Source organism: Lathyrus oleraceus, chromosome 2 (assembly GCF_024323335.1).
Source record: "Lathyrus oleraceus cultivar Zhongwan6 chromosome 2, CAAS_Psat_ZW6_1.0, whole genome shotgun sequence".
Classification (NCBI taxonomy): Eukaryota; Viridiplantae; Streptophyta; class Magnoliopsida; order Fabales; family Fabaceae; genus Lathyrus; species Lathyrus oleraceus.
In genome coordinates, this window is record NC_066580.1 from 99,197,124 (window position 1) to 99,210,303 (window position 13,180).

Genomic DNA, 13,180 nt, shown 5'->3' on the forward strand with positions numbered 1-13,180 from the left:
CATTGAATTTGAAAAATGTCCAACTTCAAGTGCCCATAACGTTCTCATGAAAAATCCAAATTATACAACATTTGAGTCTAAATTGATCATCTTGAAACGATCTACAACTTTGATGTTAGTGGTTTTTCCATTTGAAGTGTGCATCATTGAAACAAAAGGGCTTGAAGATGCTTGCTTTGGTGCAAATTTTCAAAGGTAACTTAGACATGTTTTGTACCCAAACTTTCACAGCCAATTTTCATAAATTTCCTATTTCGAAATGATTTTTTGCCCAACATGACTTTTGTTCCTTATCTCAAGTGCTTTCCAACCATTACCCATATTAATTTTTTTGACTTTCCATGTGGGAGTTTCGAAGAGCTTTATCTTTATGTTCATTTTTGCATTTCACATTATAACTTAGTGTGCAAGCTTGTGCAAGCTTGTGCAAGCTTGTGCAAGCTTGTGCAGTCCCTTGTGCACGTCCAATTCACTTACATTTGATCGCAGCAGGGATTTTCATTCATTCTTGGGCCTTACATGTGCCTGTATAGGCCCATGCAAGGAGGATTCAAACTTCATGCACACGAGGGAAGCATTGCCTTGCATCATATTTCAGCTATAAATAAGAGTGCATTCTCATTCAAATGGTAACCAAATGGAGATCTGAATTGCTGCTGAAATGAAATCCAAACCCTCACTAAAGGAATTTTCAGTTTTCTATTTCTTCTTTCAAGCTTGAATTTCAACATCATTAGTTGATCTTCAAAGCTCAATTCCTTAACCTAGCATCACCATCACACATCCAGAGCAAAAGTAGATAAAGAGCTTGAATGATTCGTGATGTTTAAAGCTTCAATTCAGAGGTAGAACCTCAAACTTATTTGATTTATATCTTGCAATACAACGTGAATCTCTTTGGTTTATGCTGTTTTCTGAAGTCCTGTCACATGAGGCAGGCCAATGGTGGTCTTAATTTTGCAAATCGTGCCATTTCAGTTCATACACCATGATCTTCAAGCTCACGTTTCTCTCTAAATAGGAACTGTGAGAACGATCCATGGTTACAGGGGTGATGTCCATCACCTCAGCTTCATTTTGATGTCCTCTTTTTTTATTTTCATTTCCATTTGATTTCTTGCGTGTGGTGGCCGGATCTTGTTGGGTCGCCGGAGAAGATGGTGGTTTCCACCACCATCCCCACGTGGTAGCCTCCCAGCCGTTGGATCATGCTGAAACGTTTTAATCGTGGCCTTTCTTTATGTTGACTCATTTAAATGCAATGTGTTGCGCGCTTGACTTGAGATCACCATGTATCCGAGCCTTAGAGCCACATGATCATTGCCACGTCAATTAATGAGATGATCTGATGGCGCTGGATTTTTCTATTTTCCTTATTTTCTTTTAATTTCAGTTAATTCCTTTTATTTTCTAAAATTCATAAATATTTTATTTGAAGTCACAAAAATATGAGACCAATGCCAACAAAATTCTTGAAAAATCTAGTTTCATATTCTGATTTTTAATTATTTTTGTGACTTCATTTAAAATTTTTTGTGAATTATTTAGTTTTTAATAGTTTTAATTACTTTCTGATATCTGAAAAATCCAAAAATATTTTCCTAACACCTATGGTTCATGATAAGTCAATGAAAAATAGTCTCATCAATTTCTTATTTGATTTGAGATTTATTTGAGATTTTAATTCATATTGTGTTATTTTTCATTGTTTTTAATTGTTTTTAAATAGTTTCTGATTTCAAAAATTATTGAGAAAAATTGTCAAAGTTTTTTGACGATGTTAGACCTATGAGAATTTAATTGGACTTGTTGAAGTTGATTTGAATTAAATTTGAGGTTTGACCATATTTTGTTTATTTTATTTTGCATTTATTTTTAATTCAAAAAAATACCAAAAAAATATGGTTGACTTGTTGACTTGTAATTTTCATTTCTCTTCTGTTTTGCATTGATTGATGATGATTCGGTTCGCATTTGATCAATTGAGTTTGATACTTTATTTCTCTTTCCATCCATTTCATCTTCACCCTATTTCTTTTCATTTTTGGCCAATGAGTTAATGTCTTATGGTTAGTCTTGACAAATGAGAGGTTTAACCTTATTTGATCCAAACCAAACTCAACTTGATCCAAGATCAAGTGAGTTGTTTTGTGTCCAAGATAGGTTGCTTCTTGGTGAAGCAAAAAACCTAAAGTCCATACAAGGCCCTTCCCCTTTTGTTTTGGCATGGCAAGGTTTAGGAGCTTGGCTTACTAGTCTTGATCTCTAACTTGTGTTTATTTGCCTATAATTTTATTGACCGACCTCAGATAGGTGTGACTACTACATTAGTCCACTTACGATTGCTTAACATGGCGCTACATTGTCTTATGGCAAACTAACATAACTTTACTAATTACTAACTTTAATTTGAGCATTTAATTTCTTGCAACTTACTTTAATGCAATTTACTTCTTGCTCATTTATTCATATTGCTTTTTACTTAGCTCACTTGAGCACATATTTTAAGTTTATGCCATTTTCCTTTTGCTCACTTGAGCTTATTATTGTATATACATATATTGTTGTCTTGTGTTGGTTTTGCTTTTGTTTTGTGTGAACCTAATGCAATAAGGAGAAAAGACTTAGAATTAAGATATACCTATGCTTAAAGGAGTTCAAGAGCAACTAGGCCTCATGCCTTTAGAATGCTAAATATGTTGAAGAGAAACTAGGCCTCATGCCTTTAGAATGCTAAATTTCAAAGTTGACTTCAAAGGACTTCCTTTCCAAAACTTATTCTTAGTCCATTCCTCTTATTGTGTTGTGAACGTTTTGATGTTTGCTCTTGTGTGATAGGGATTCCATCTTGAGATAGTAAAAGGACCATTGTCATGAATAGCCAAGTTGAGAGAGACAAGCCAAATGGAGATCCTAGGAGCTTGAATCTAATTTGTTTGATTGCTTGATTATATGGTATGTCCAAAGGAAAGGAGCAACTTGAATCATCTTTATGATTTCAAGAAAAGGAACTCCAAGGGTTTTATCTTCTCCCTCTTATTTTTGCATTGCTTTAGGACTAACCCTTCTCTTCTTCCCCTCACTCTAACCAAGCCAAAATATTTTCTTTCAAACTTTGACATTTGTTTCAAACTAGAAACCAAGGCCTTATGCCTTTGACTTTTCAAAGTCTTTTCATCAATACTCATTGTGAATAAATCTTAATCCATCTTTGACTTTATTTTGTAAATAAACCTAACTTGTAAATATAACTCACTTCAAGTTGTTTTGTGGTTCCAATGGCCACCTTTATTAAAACCTTTTCATAAACATTAGTCATAGGTTTGAGTTATCATAGTGGTTGATGTAAATCTCACCTCATCATTAGTAATTGGATTATAAGCCTTCCATACTTATTATAGGGTTAACCCCTCACTAGTATGTTGAAGCCCACCTCACATGGTGGATTGTTAGTTTAGGTTGACTTTTCTCACTTTGATAACAAAAGACCTTAAGGCTTTTGATCAAATCAATTCACCAATCTTTGAGATTTTTACCCCGAACTACGAAGTTTTGATCCTACCTTTGTGATGGTACGTAGGCAATGGGTTCATCCATTCAAACAAATATTTGTAAATATAACCTATTCTCTTCTCATCCCTCCAATCTTTTGCACATATTTTCACAAATACCAACCTACAACACATGTTTGCAAAAAGAGGAACTCTCAGAGTACTAAGGATGTTTTTGGTGCGTAAAACCTTCCCATTTCATAACCAACTCCCTTACCCAGATCTTTGACATTTTTATTAGTTTTTGATTTGATAAAACTTCTTACTTGGATTTTGTTCGCTTTTTAGCCTTTCCTTTGGACAAATAAAAGTGCGGTGGCGACTCGAATTGTATGTTGACTTTTGGTTTAGTCAATAAACCTAAAGGTAACGAAAACCCCGCTACAGAAAAGTGGCGACTCTGCTGGGGATAAATGTTTCTAGTGAGTTTAGCCTACTTTTTGCTTATGTGTGTTGTATGTTTATATTGGTGACATATTTTTGTGCAAATTTGGGATGACTGTATTGTTTGTAATGTATGAATTGTTTGATATATTAATTGCTTGTATGCTTGGTGGTTTCTTGTGAGATGAGTTCTATATCCGAACTCGAGTGCACTTATGATAGGAGAATGGCATAGTCTTGTTGACTTGTGTGGAGTTATTCCTTAGCAAGTTGACTTGCAAACCCATTCACTTGGTGGAGGCCTTGTTGGGATCAATAATGTCACACGAGTAGTCGTGGTTAGGCATTACTCTTTCCAATATAAACCTTAGAAGCCAAGGACCTTAGATACCTAGCCCAACTTGCCCTATTTTAGGATGTAGTGCGAAGGTCGTTCAAGTGTAAGATTTGATACGATTGTTACGCTATACTACACTCATAAGACTCTCTCTTGAGAGTATTTTTAGAATACGAGTAGTTGTTTTATCCGATAATATCCGAAAGATGAGATAATGACTATGGGGACCTTTTTAGAACATGATTGTCAGGTTTAACCATAGTACACTCCCTTTGGGTGGTTCTTAACCGAGACTCCATGCTCGTGACTTACAACAAACCCTTGATTCGCGGTTGATCCATTCTCGTACATTCTCAATATCAATGGAACTTGGGTGTTGATAAGGTGTAAACCATAATCCACCAAAATGGATGATTGATATTGACAATGACGTGAGCCATCCCGTGACCTTTGTGTGGTGTGACTTGCTTGATCCTTGAGTGTGATTGTTGCATCCATGCATTCATGCACTCATTCGCATCCGATATATCAACAATAAAGAGTTTTCAAGGAACTTAAGAGGTCTATTTGCAAAATTTTAGACATGGATAAGCAAAGAAGGAATACGAAGAAGTACAGTTTCAGACAACCCGACTTGAAAGAATTAAGGAGTTTGACATCTTATGTATTAGAACCCTTGAAGTTCAAAGCTCGCCATGGGAAGCTCCTGTCTTTTCTTCCTACTAAGGTGGATGAAGGTCTGATGACTGTGTTGGTGCAGTTCTACGATCCTCTGTATCGGTGCTTCACTTTTCCGGATTTCCAGTTTTTGCCTACGCTTGAGGAGTATGCCTATCATGTAGGTATACCTATTCTTGACCAGTTGTCGTTCAGTGGTTTAGAGAAGATTCCATCTTCTCAAGAGATTGCTAATATGCTTCACATAGGTGTATCTGATATTGTTGCTCATATGACTACCAAAGGTGTGTAGCCGGGTATTCGTTACCTTTAGATTTATTGGCTAAATCAAAATTAAATCATACAATTCGAGTCGCCACCGCACTTATATTTATCAAAAGGAAAGGTTAGATAGCGAACAAAAATCGAGAAGTTTTATCAAACCAAAAAACTAATAAAAATGTCAGAGATCTGGGTAAGGGGGTTGGTTATGCAATGGGAAGGTTTTAAGCACCCAAAACATCCTTAGTACTCTAAGGGAGCCCTTTTTACAAATGTTGTAAGGTAGGTTGGTATTTGTGAAAAAATATTTGTGCAAACATGATTGGGGAGATGAGAAAAGAATATATAAATTATTTAAAATTTTGTGTTTGAATGGATGAACTCATTGCCTACGTACCATCTTAAAAAGGTAGGATCAAAACCTAGTAGTTCGGGTTAAAAATCTCAAAAGAATTTGGTGAATTGATTGGTCAAAAGCCTTAAGGTCTTTTGTTATCAAAGGGAGAAAACTCAACCTAAAACCACAAATCCACCATATGAGGAGAGCTTCAACATGCTAGTGAGGGGTTAACCCTATAATAAGCATGGAAGACTTATAGTCCATCACTAAGGATATAGGTGAGTATTATATCAACCTCTAGGATAACTCAAACCTAATAGCTAATGTTTATGAAAAGCTTTAACACAAATGGTCATTGGAACCATAAAAACAATTGATTGAGTTGTATTTACAAGTGAAAAGTATTCACAAAATAAGGTCAAAGTTGATTTAAGATTCAATTCAAAATAAGTGTTATGAAAAGAGTTTGAAATATCAAAGGCATGGTGCCTAGGTTTCTAATTTTGAAGACAATGTTAATGTTTGCACAAAAAAGTTTGGCTTGGGTTAGAGTGGAGAGAATAAGAGAAAGGCTAGGTCCTAAACATTCAAAGATGAGGGAAGAGAAATAAAACCACTTGGAGTTCCCTTCTTGAGATCATAAAGATGATCCAAGTTGCTCCTTTCCTTTGGACTTAGGAAGCAATAACCAAATAACTCAAGCAATCAAGCAAATATTCAATCAAGCTCCTAGGAATCTTCCAATTGGCTTTTGTATCTCTTATCTTGGATGCTCGCGACAATGGTCCTTCTAAGTAGCTCAAGTTTAGGATCCCTATCACACAAGAACACACAAATCAAAAAGTTCCATAATGCAATAAAAGAATGGACAAGAGTGAGTTTAGAATTAGGGGTCCTTTCAATGTTATCTTCAAGATTAAGCATTCTAAAGGCATGAGGCCTAGTTGCTCTTCAACATATTTAGCATTCTAAAGGCATGGGGCCTAGTTGCTCTTGAAACTCCATTAGCATAGGTAAGATCCTAAATCTAAGTCCTTTCTCCATTTTGCATTGGATTCACACAAACAAAAACAAAACAAGCACAAGGCAATAATATATACACAATAATGTGCTCAAGTGAGCAAAAGGCAAATTGCACAAGCATAAACATGAGCTCAAGTGAGCAAAGGGAAAAGACAAGTGAATTAATGATCAAGAAATTAAATTGCTTTAAAGTAAATTGCAAGAACTAAATGCTTGAATTAAAAGTTAGTGATTAGTAATTAGTGTTAGTGTTCTATAAGGCAATTTAGCGCTATGTTAAGCAATCGTAAGTGGACTAATGTAGTAGTCACACCTATCTGAGGTCGGTCAATAAAACTATAGGCAAACAAACACAAGTTAGAGATCATGACTAGTAAGCCAAGCTCCTACAACTTGCCATGCCAAAAGAAAAGGAAGAATGACCTTGTATTGATTTAGGTTTTTTGCTTGACCAAGAAGCAACCTATCCCTAATGCAAAGCAATTCACTTGATCTTTGATCAAGATGAATTTGATTTAAATCAAGGAAGGTTAAGCCCCTCATATGTCAAGGCTAACCACCAATCTTTAACTCATTGGTCAAAAAGGAAAAAGAAGAAAAAGAAGATGGAAATGGAATGTACATAATTCAAATGACATAAGCAAAACACATTGACCAAATATGAATGGAATCAACATCAATCAATGGTAAATAGAAGTGAGATGAAGCTTAGAAGTCAAGAAACAATAAAAATATTTTTGGTATTTTGGAATTAAATAATACTTGAATTAAAACGAACAAATAAAGGTCAAACTTCAAATCCCATTCAAATCAACTTAGAAATGTCCAATTGGATCATCATAAGTCTAACATGGTCAAACAAGGTTTGAAAAAAAAATTCATCATTTTTTGAAAACAGAAACTAATTTTAAACAATTAAAAATGAGAAAAAATAACATAATTGAACTAAAATCTCAAATAAATCTCAAATCAATTAAGAAATTGATGAGAATATTTTTCATGGATTCATCATTATTCAAAGATGTTAAGGAAATATTTTTGGCATTTTTGAATATTGAAAAGTATTTTAAATGAATTAAAAACAATCAGAAATGAAATAATTCACAAAATATATTACTCAATTCACAAAATTAAAAATCATTTTTAGAAACTAGAATTTAAGAGAAAATTTTTGCAATTGGTCCCATATTTTTGTGATTCTAAATAAAGAAATTACGATTTTTTTTAAAATAATTGGAATAAAAGAAAATTAAAATAGAAATTAAAAATTGGAAAAAACCACAGCGCTTGGATCAGGGCTCATTAATTGACGTGGCTGATCCAAGGAACCAGAGGCGCGCGCGTATGGTAGGGATGACTCAAACGCGTAACAAACATGATTAAATGAAGTCATAACAACCAAGGGCTAAGATTAGATCCCAAGAGCCAGATCCAAGGGCCAGGAACTCATCCACGTGGAGACGGTGGTGGAAACCACCGTCTTCTCAGGTGAACCTCACTGTTCCAGCCAGAGTTGTAGGTTTTTAAACCTTCACCATAATACACGATCCATACATAATTAGAAAGCTGGGGTGATGTACATCACCCCTGTACCCTTAGTTTCTACTCTAGACTCTCATAGAATGAGAAATCTGAGATAGAAAAATAAGGTGTTCAATCTTAACTTAATCAATTCACAAAATTAAAGGCACAAATCAATTGCCTCTCACATGAGGTCTTCATAGGTACAACCAACACAAAAAATGATCAATATCCAAGGAGATTCGAATGAAAACAATTTGAATAGAAACCTTTGAAGTGCAGCTTTTCAATGCGTGATCTACTCCAAGTCTTTGATGCAGCTTGCTCTTGAGGTAACAAACAAGCTAGGCTAAGGAATTGTAAGTCAAAGATCAACCAATGAAGTTGAAATTGAACTTGAAAAGTTGAGAGAAAAATCAAAATTCCTTTGAGTGAGGGTTAGGGATTCAATTGTGCAGAACTTCAGGCGCCTTTAGGTTGGCAAATGAAGTGAACTGAAGCTTCTATTTATAGCAAGGGATGATGCAATGCATGAAATATCCGTGTGTGCATGAGCTTGGGTCCTCCATGCATGGACCTGTATAGGCGCATGTGAGGCCCAAACTCAATTGGTTTTGCATGCTGATGATGAAACAAATGAATTTGGACGTGCAAATGGCAAGGCAATGTGATGTGCAAGAAGATTTCACATGTTATGCATAATTGAACCCAAAACTTCACCTCTTCGAAAATGCCACTTACAAAATTGAAACATAGGCCTGTGGGTAATGGTTAGAAAGGTCTTGACATGAGGAACAAATGTTATGTTGAACAAAAATCCATTTGGAGTTGGGAAAATATTGAAAATTGGTCATGAAGTTCATGGTACAAAACATGTACATGGAAATTTTGCCAAAATGGACCAACTTCAAGCCCTTCTGTTTCAATGATGCAAGACTCAAATGACAAAACCTTCAACATCAAAGTTGTAGATCTTTTCATGAAATAAATTTGGACTTAAATTGTGCATCATTTGGATTTTTGATGAGGAAGTTATGGGCACTTGAAGTTGGACTTTTTCACATTTCAATGGCTTTGGTCCAAAGTGACCCATAATGTTTTGTATTATCACATGTATTTATTTTAGGATTATGAAATTGTGTCCAATATAACAATTGAAGTAGACATCTTAAAATTTCCAATGCATTTGGTCCCACCTCAAAATAATACAAAATGAGTGAGTTAGGTCCTTGGGAAGTTGACCTAAAATTAGGGTTTTAGTCAAAATGACCTATACTGTTTTGAAATGAATGATGACCTTCCAAGTTTCAAATGAAATTTTGATGTACATGAAAGTTATTCATATGGTTCTTAAGAACATTTTTTCTCTTGGGGTCATCTCCATTTGTCAAACACATAAAAAGTTAGGTCTCAGTGGATTTCAAAATAGTCAGATGAATTGACTGATCAACTTCTCAAAGCCAAACTTCAAATCTAGATGAATGAATGATTGAGGGCACTCACATAATCTCATATATGCATAAAATTATGAATGAAAGAACTTCACTTGATTGTATTTGATCATGGTTTCAGGTTGCTTCATTAGCAAGGCACAGTCAATGCATAGTTGAATTAGGGTTTCCTTGGGAAGCAATCCACAAGCCCTTTGGTTTCTATTGATCAAATTGATAAATTGAGATACTTGGGAGGCATATATGATGATTGAGAGCTTTGGTAACCATTTTCATGCTTGCTTTCAACTTCATCTGGCCACTTCAAAGGGCATAGGGGCCTCCTATGAGCCTTGAATCACTTGATTGCTTAAGCTTCAAAACAAACAAAGTTAGTGACATATTTTTGTGCTTTTAGTTAGTAGACAAAATAATAAAAGCAATAATATAAAATTCAAGCATGCTTGGTGGTCTCAAACCAACTCACACAAGTCCCAACCCAAGGGTAAAGAGCCAAGATGCTATGATCCTTGAGGCAAATGCAATATGCAATGATATGATGCCATGAGGGATCTTAGGGTCAAAATTAGGGTCTTACAAGGTGAAATTCAAGGTCTCCCATCTGATTTTCTCGTTACCCAAGCTACTTTGTATGGGAAGGCCTTGAGTAAGGAAGCTTTTGAAGCCATATTTGTACTCCTCATCTATGGGCTAGTGTTATTCCCCAACATCGACAATTTTCTGGACGTGAACGCTATTAGGATTTTCTATTCTCTTAATCTCGTTCCTACTCGGTTGGGTGACACTTATTTCTCTTTGCATATGAGTAATGCAAAGGGTGGTGGTTCCATTGTGTGATGTCTACCTCTGTTGTACAAGTGGTTTATTTCACACTTGCCTCAGACGCTTGCCTTCAAGGAGAACAAGGGATGTCTACGGTGGTCTGCGAGACTTATGTCTCAAACTAATGATGATATCTTTTGCTATAATCATGTGTATAATGGCGTTCAAATTATTGACTCTTGTGGTGAGTTCTCCAATGTGCCTCTTCTTGGTACATGTGGTGGAATTAACTATAACCCTGTTTTGGCTCGTCGTCAGCTTGGGTTCCCCTTAAAGGATAAACTTAACAATGTTTTGTTGGAAGGCTTATTCTTTCAAGAGGGTAAATATCCCCAGAACTTGAAGGTTAGGATGGTCCGTGCCTGGCGCAAAGTTCATAAGAAAGGGAGGAAGGAGCTTGGTCCAAAGAATTGCATTACTTTGGAACCCTACACCTCTTGGGTGAGGGAGAGAGCTCTTGAGTATCACATGCCATACGATTACCCGAGACCTACCCCTATGGTTATTGTTGGGCCTTCAACCCTCCCTAACCAAGGAGTAGAGAAGTTGAGAGATGAAGACCAGTCGCGTGCATGGGTTCGTGCGTGAGGAACTTCTTCAGCAGCTCAAAGATAAGGATGCAGTGATAGAATTTCTAGAGCATCAGGTTATTGATGAGCCTGATGATGTGGTTACTTATCTTCTTCCTTACTCATCTAGGTTCTGGAAAAGGAAGTATGATCAGCTTGCCAAGGAGAAAGCCGATATGGAAGCAGCTTATGAGAGAGAGATGAAAAGGCTTCGTGCAACTTATCTTCTGATCTCGAGAGCTTTAGACGATTGTTTATAGGGCTCCATAGGATATTCATTCTCTTTCTCTCTTGTATTGTATTTGGTTACCAAAACTATACTACTTCTTTGGTGTAAAAAGTTTCCAAATATTATTGCTATGAGTACTCCATATGTCTTAAAAGATTAATATTTTCAAATATTTGCAAATAGATCTCTATAAAGTTCCTCTAATAAAAAACAAATCATATGCACATTGCATGCATCATATGCATAAGCAGGTTTTATTCCGAGCTCTTGATCAGTGGTGTAACTCTTTGCTCTTCATTTATTTTGAAGACAAGTTGACGCACTGGTATAATACCAGAGCCAATCGTCCAGGATAATGGAGCACCTAGAGCAAGAGAACAGGGACTTGAAGGAAGAGATTGCTAGACTGACTGCCATGATGGAGTCAGTTCTGGCCGCCCAGAACAAATCTTCACCAACTCCTGCAACTCCTTCCGCGAGGACTGTCATATCCGAGATATCGTCTTCTACTGTGCCCGCTGCAACAGCCCACTTTGCTCCGCCTATGCCAGTCGGGTTCCCTTGGGGAATGCCTGCTAATTTTGTGCCAGAGGGCTTCGCTCCTACTCTCGCTTCTCTACCGGCATCTAGCCCGATCCTGTCTGTGCCACCTCCCATTGTGCACACCCTTCCCCGTGTTGAAGACACCATTTATCATTCTGAGCCATCTGAGGGCCCGGACGTATATGAAAAGATGGACGAAATGAAAGATCAATTCCTTGAGCTGCGCAAGGAACTGAAGACTTTGAGGGGTAAGGACCTCTATGGTAAAAGTGCTTCTGAGTTGTGCCTAGTGTCCAACGTGAAGATCCCTATTAAATTCAAAATACCTGACTTTGAGAAATATAAGGGAAACACATGTCCGCTCAGCCATCTTGTGATGTATGCTTGCAAGATGTCAACACAGACTGATAATGACCAACTGTTGATCCACTACTTTCAGGATAGCCTGACAGGTGCTGCGCTCCGGTGGTATATGGGGCTGGAAAGTGCAAGCATCCGCTCTTTCAACGATCTAGGCGAGGCCTTCGTTAAGCAGTATAAATATAATGTGGATATGGCTCCGAACAGGGACCAATTGAGGGAGATGTCGCAGAAGGACAATGAGACCTTCGAGGAGTACGCCCAGAGATGGCGAGAATTAGCAGCTCAGATAGTGCCACCCCTGGAATAGAAGGAGATGACAAATATCTTCTTTAAGACTTTGAGCTCTTTCTATTATGAAAGAATGATTGCCAGTGTTCCCTCAGATTTCACCGAAATGGTGAATATGGGGATGAGATTAGAAGAAAGGGTCCGTGAAGAACGGTTATCTCGAGAAGACAATTCCTCAACAAAGAAGTATGGGGGCTTTGCTAGGAAGAAGAAGGGAGAGACTCATGTTGTGTCCTCTCATATTAAAAGAAGGCCCTTTATAAGGAGGAAGGATGTGCGTCCTGGTGTCAACCAACACCGGGTGGCTCATATAGCACCTGCTTTTCAAGAAGTTTATCAACAACAACAACAACATCATCAACAACAGCAGGCCTACTAGTCTCGCAACAATAATAACACCAGCACCAGCAACTACGAGAGGAAGAGGGTAACTTTTGACCCAATTCTGATGACATATGATGAGCTTTATCCTTCCTAGATCGATAGGAAGCTGATAACTCCACGAGACCCTCCTGCTTTACCAACCAATCCTCAATGGTGGTATAAGCCCGAGCCTTACTGTCTGTATCATTCCGGTGCTCCCGGACATGACGTGGAGAACTGTTATCCATTGAAGACCAAGGTGCAAGACCTTGTGAGAAGTGGGATTTTGTTTTTTGAGGACATAGGTCCAAATGTGAAGAAGAACCCATTGCCCGAGCATGGGAAGGAAACTATTAATATGGTTCAGGGATACCCTGGCAAGTACCAAGTCCTGTATGTGAATGACATAAGGCAATCTTTGGTCGAGATGCACAAGCTGTTATGTGAACATAACCAC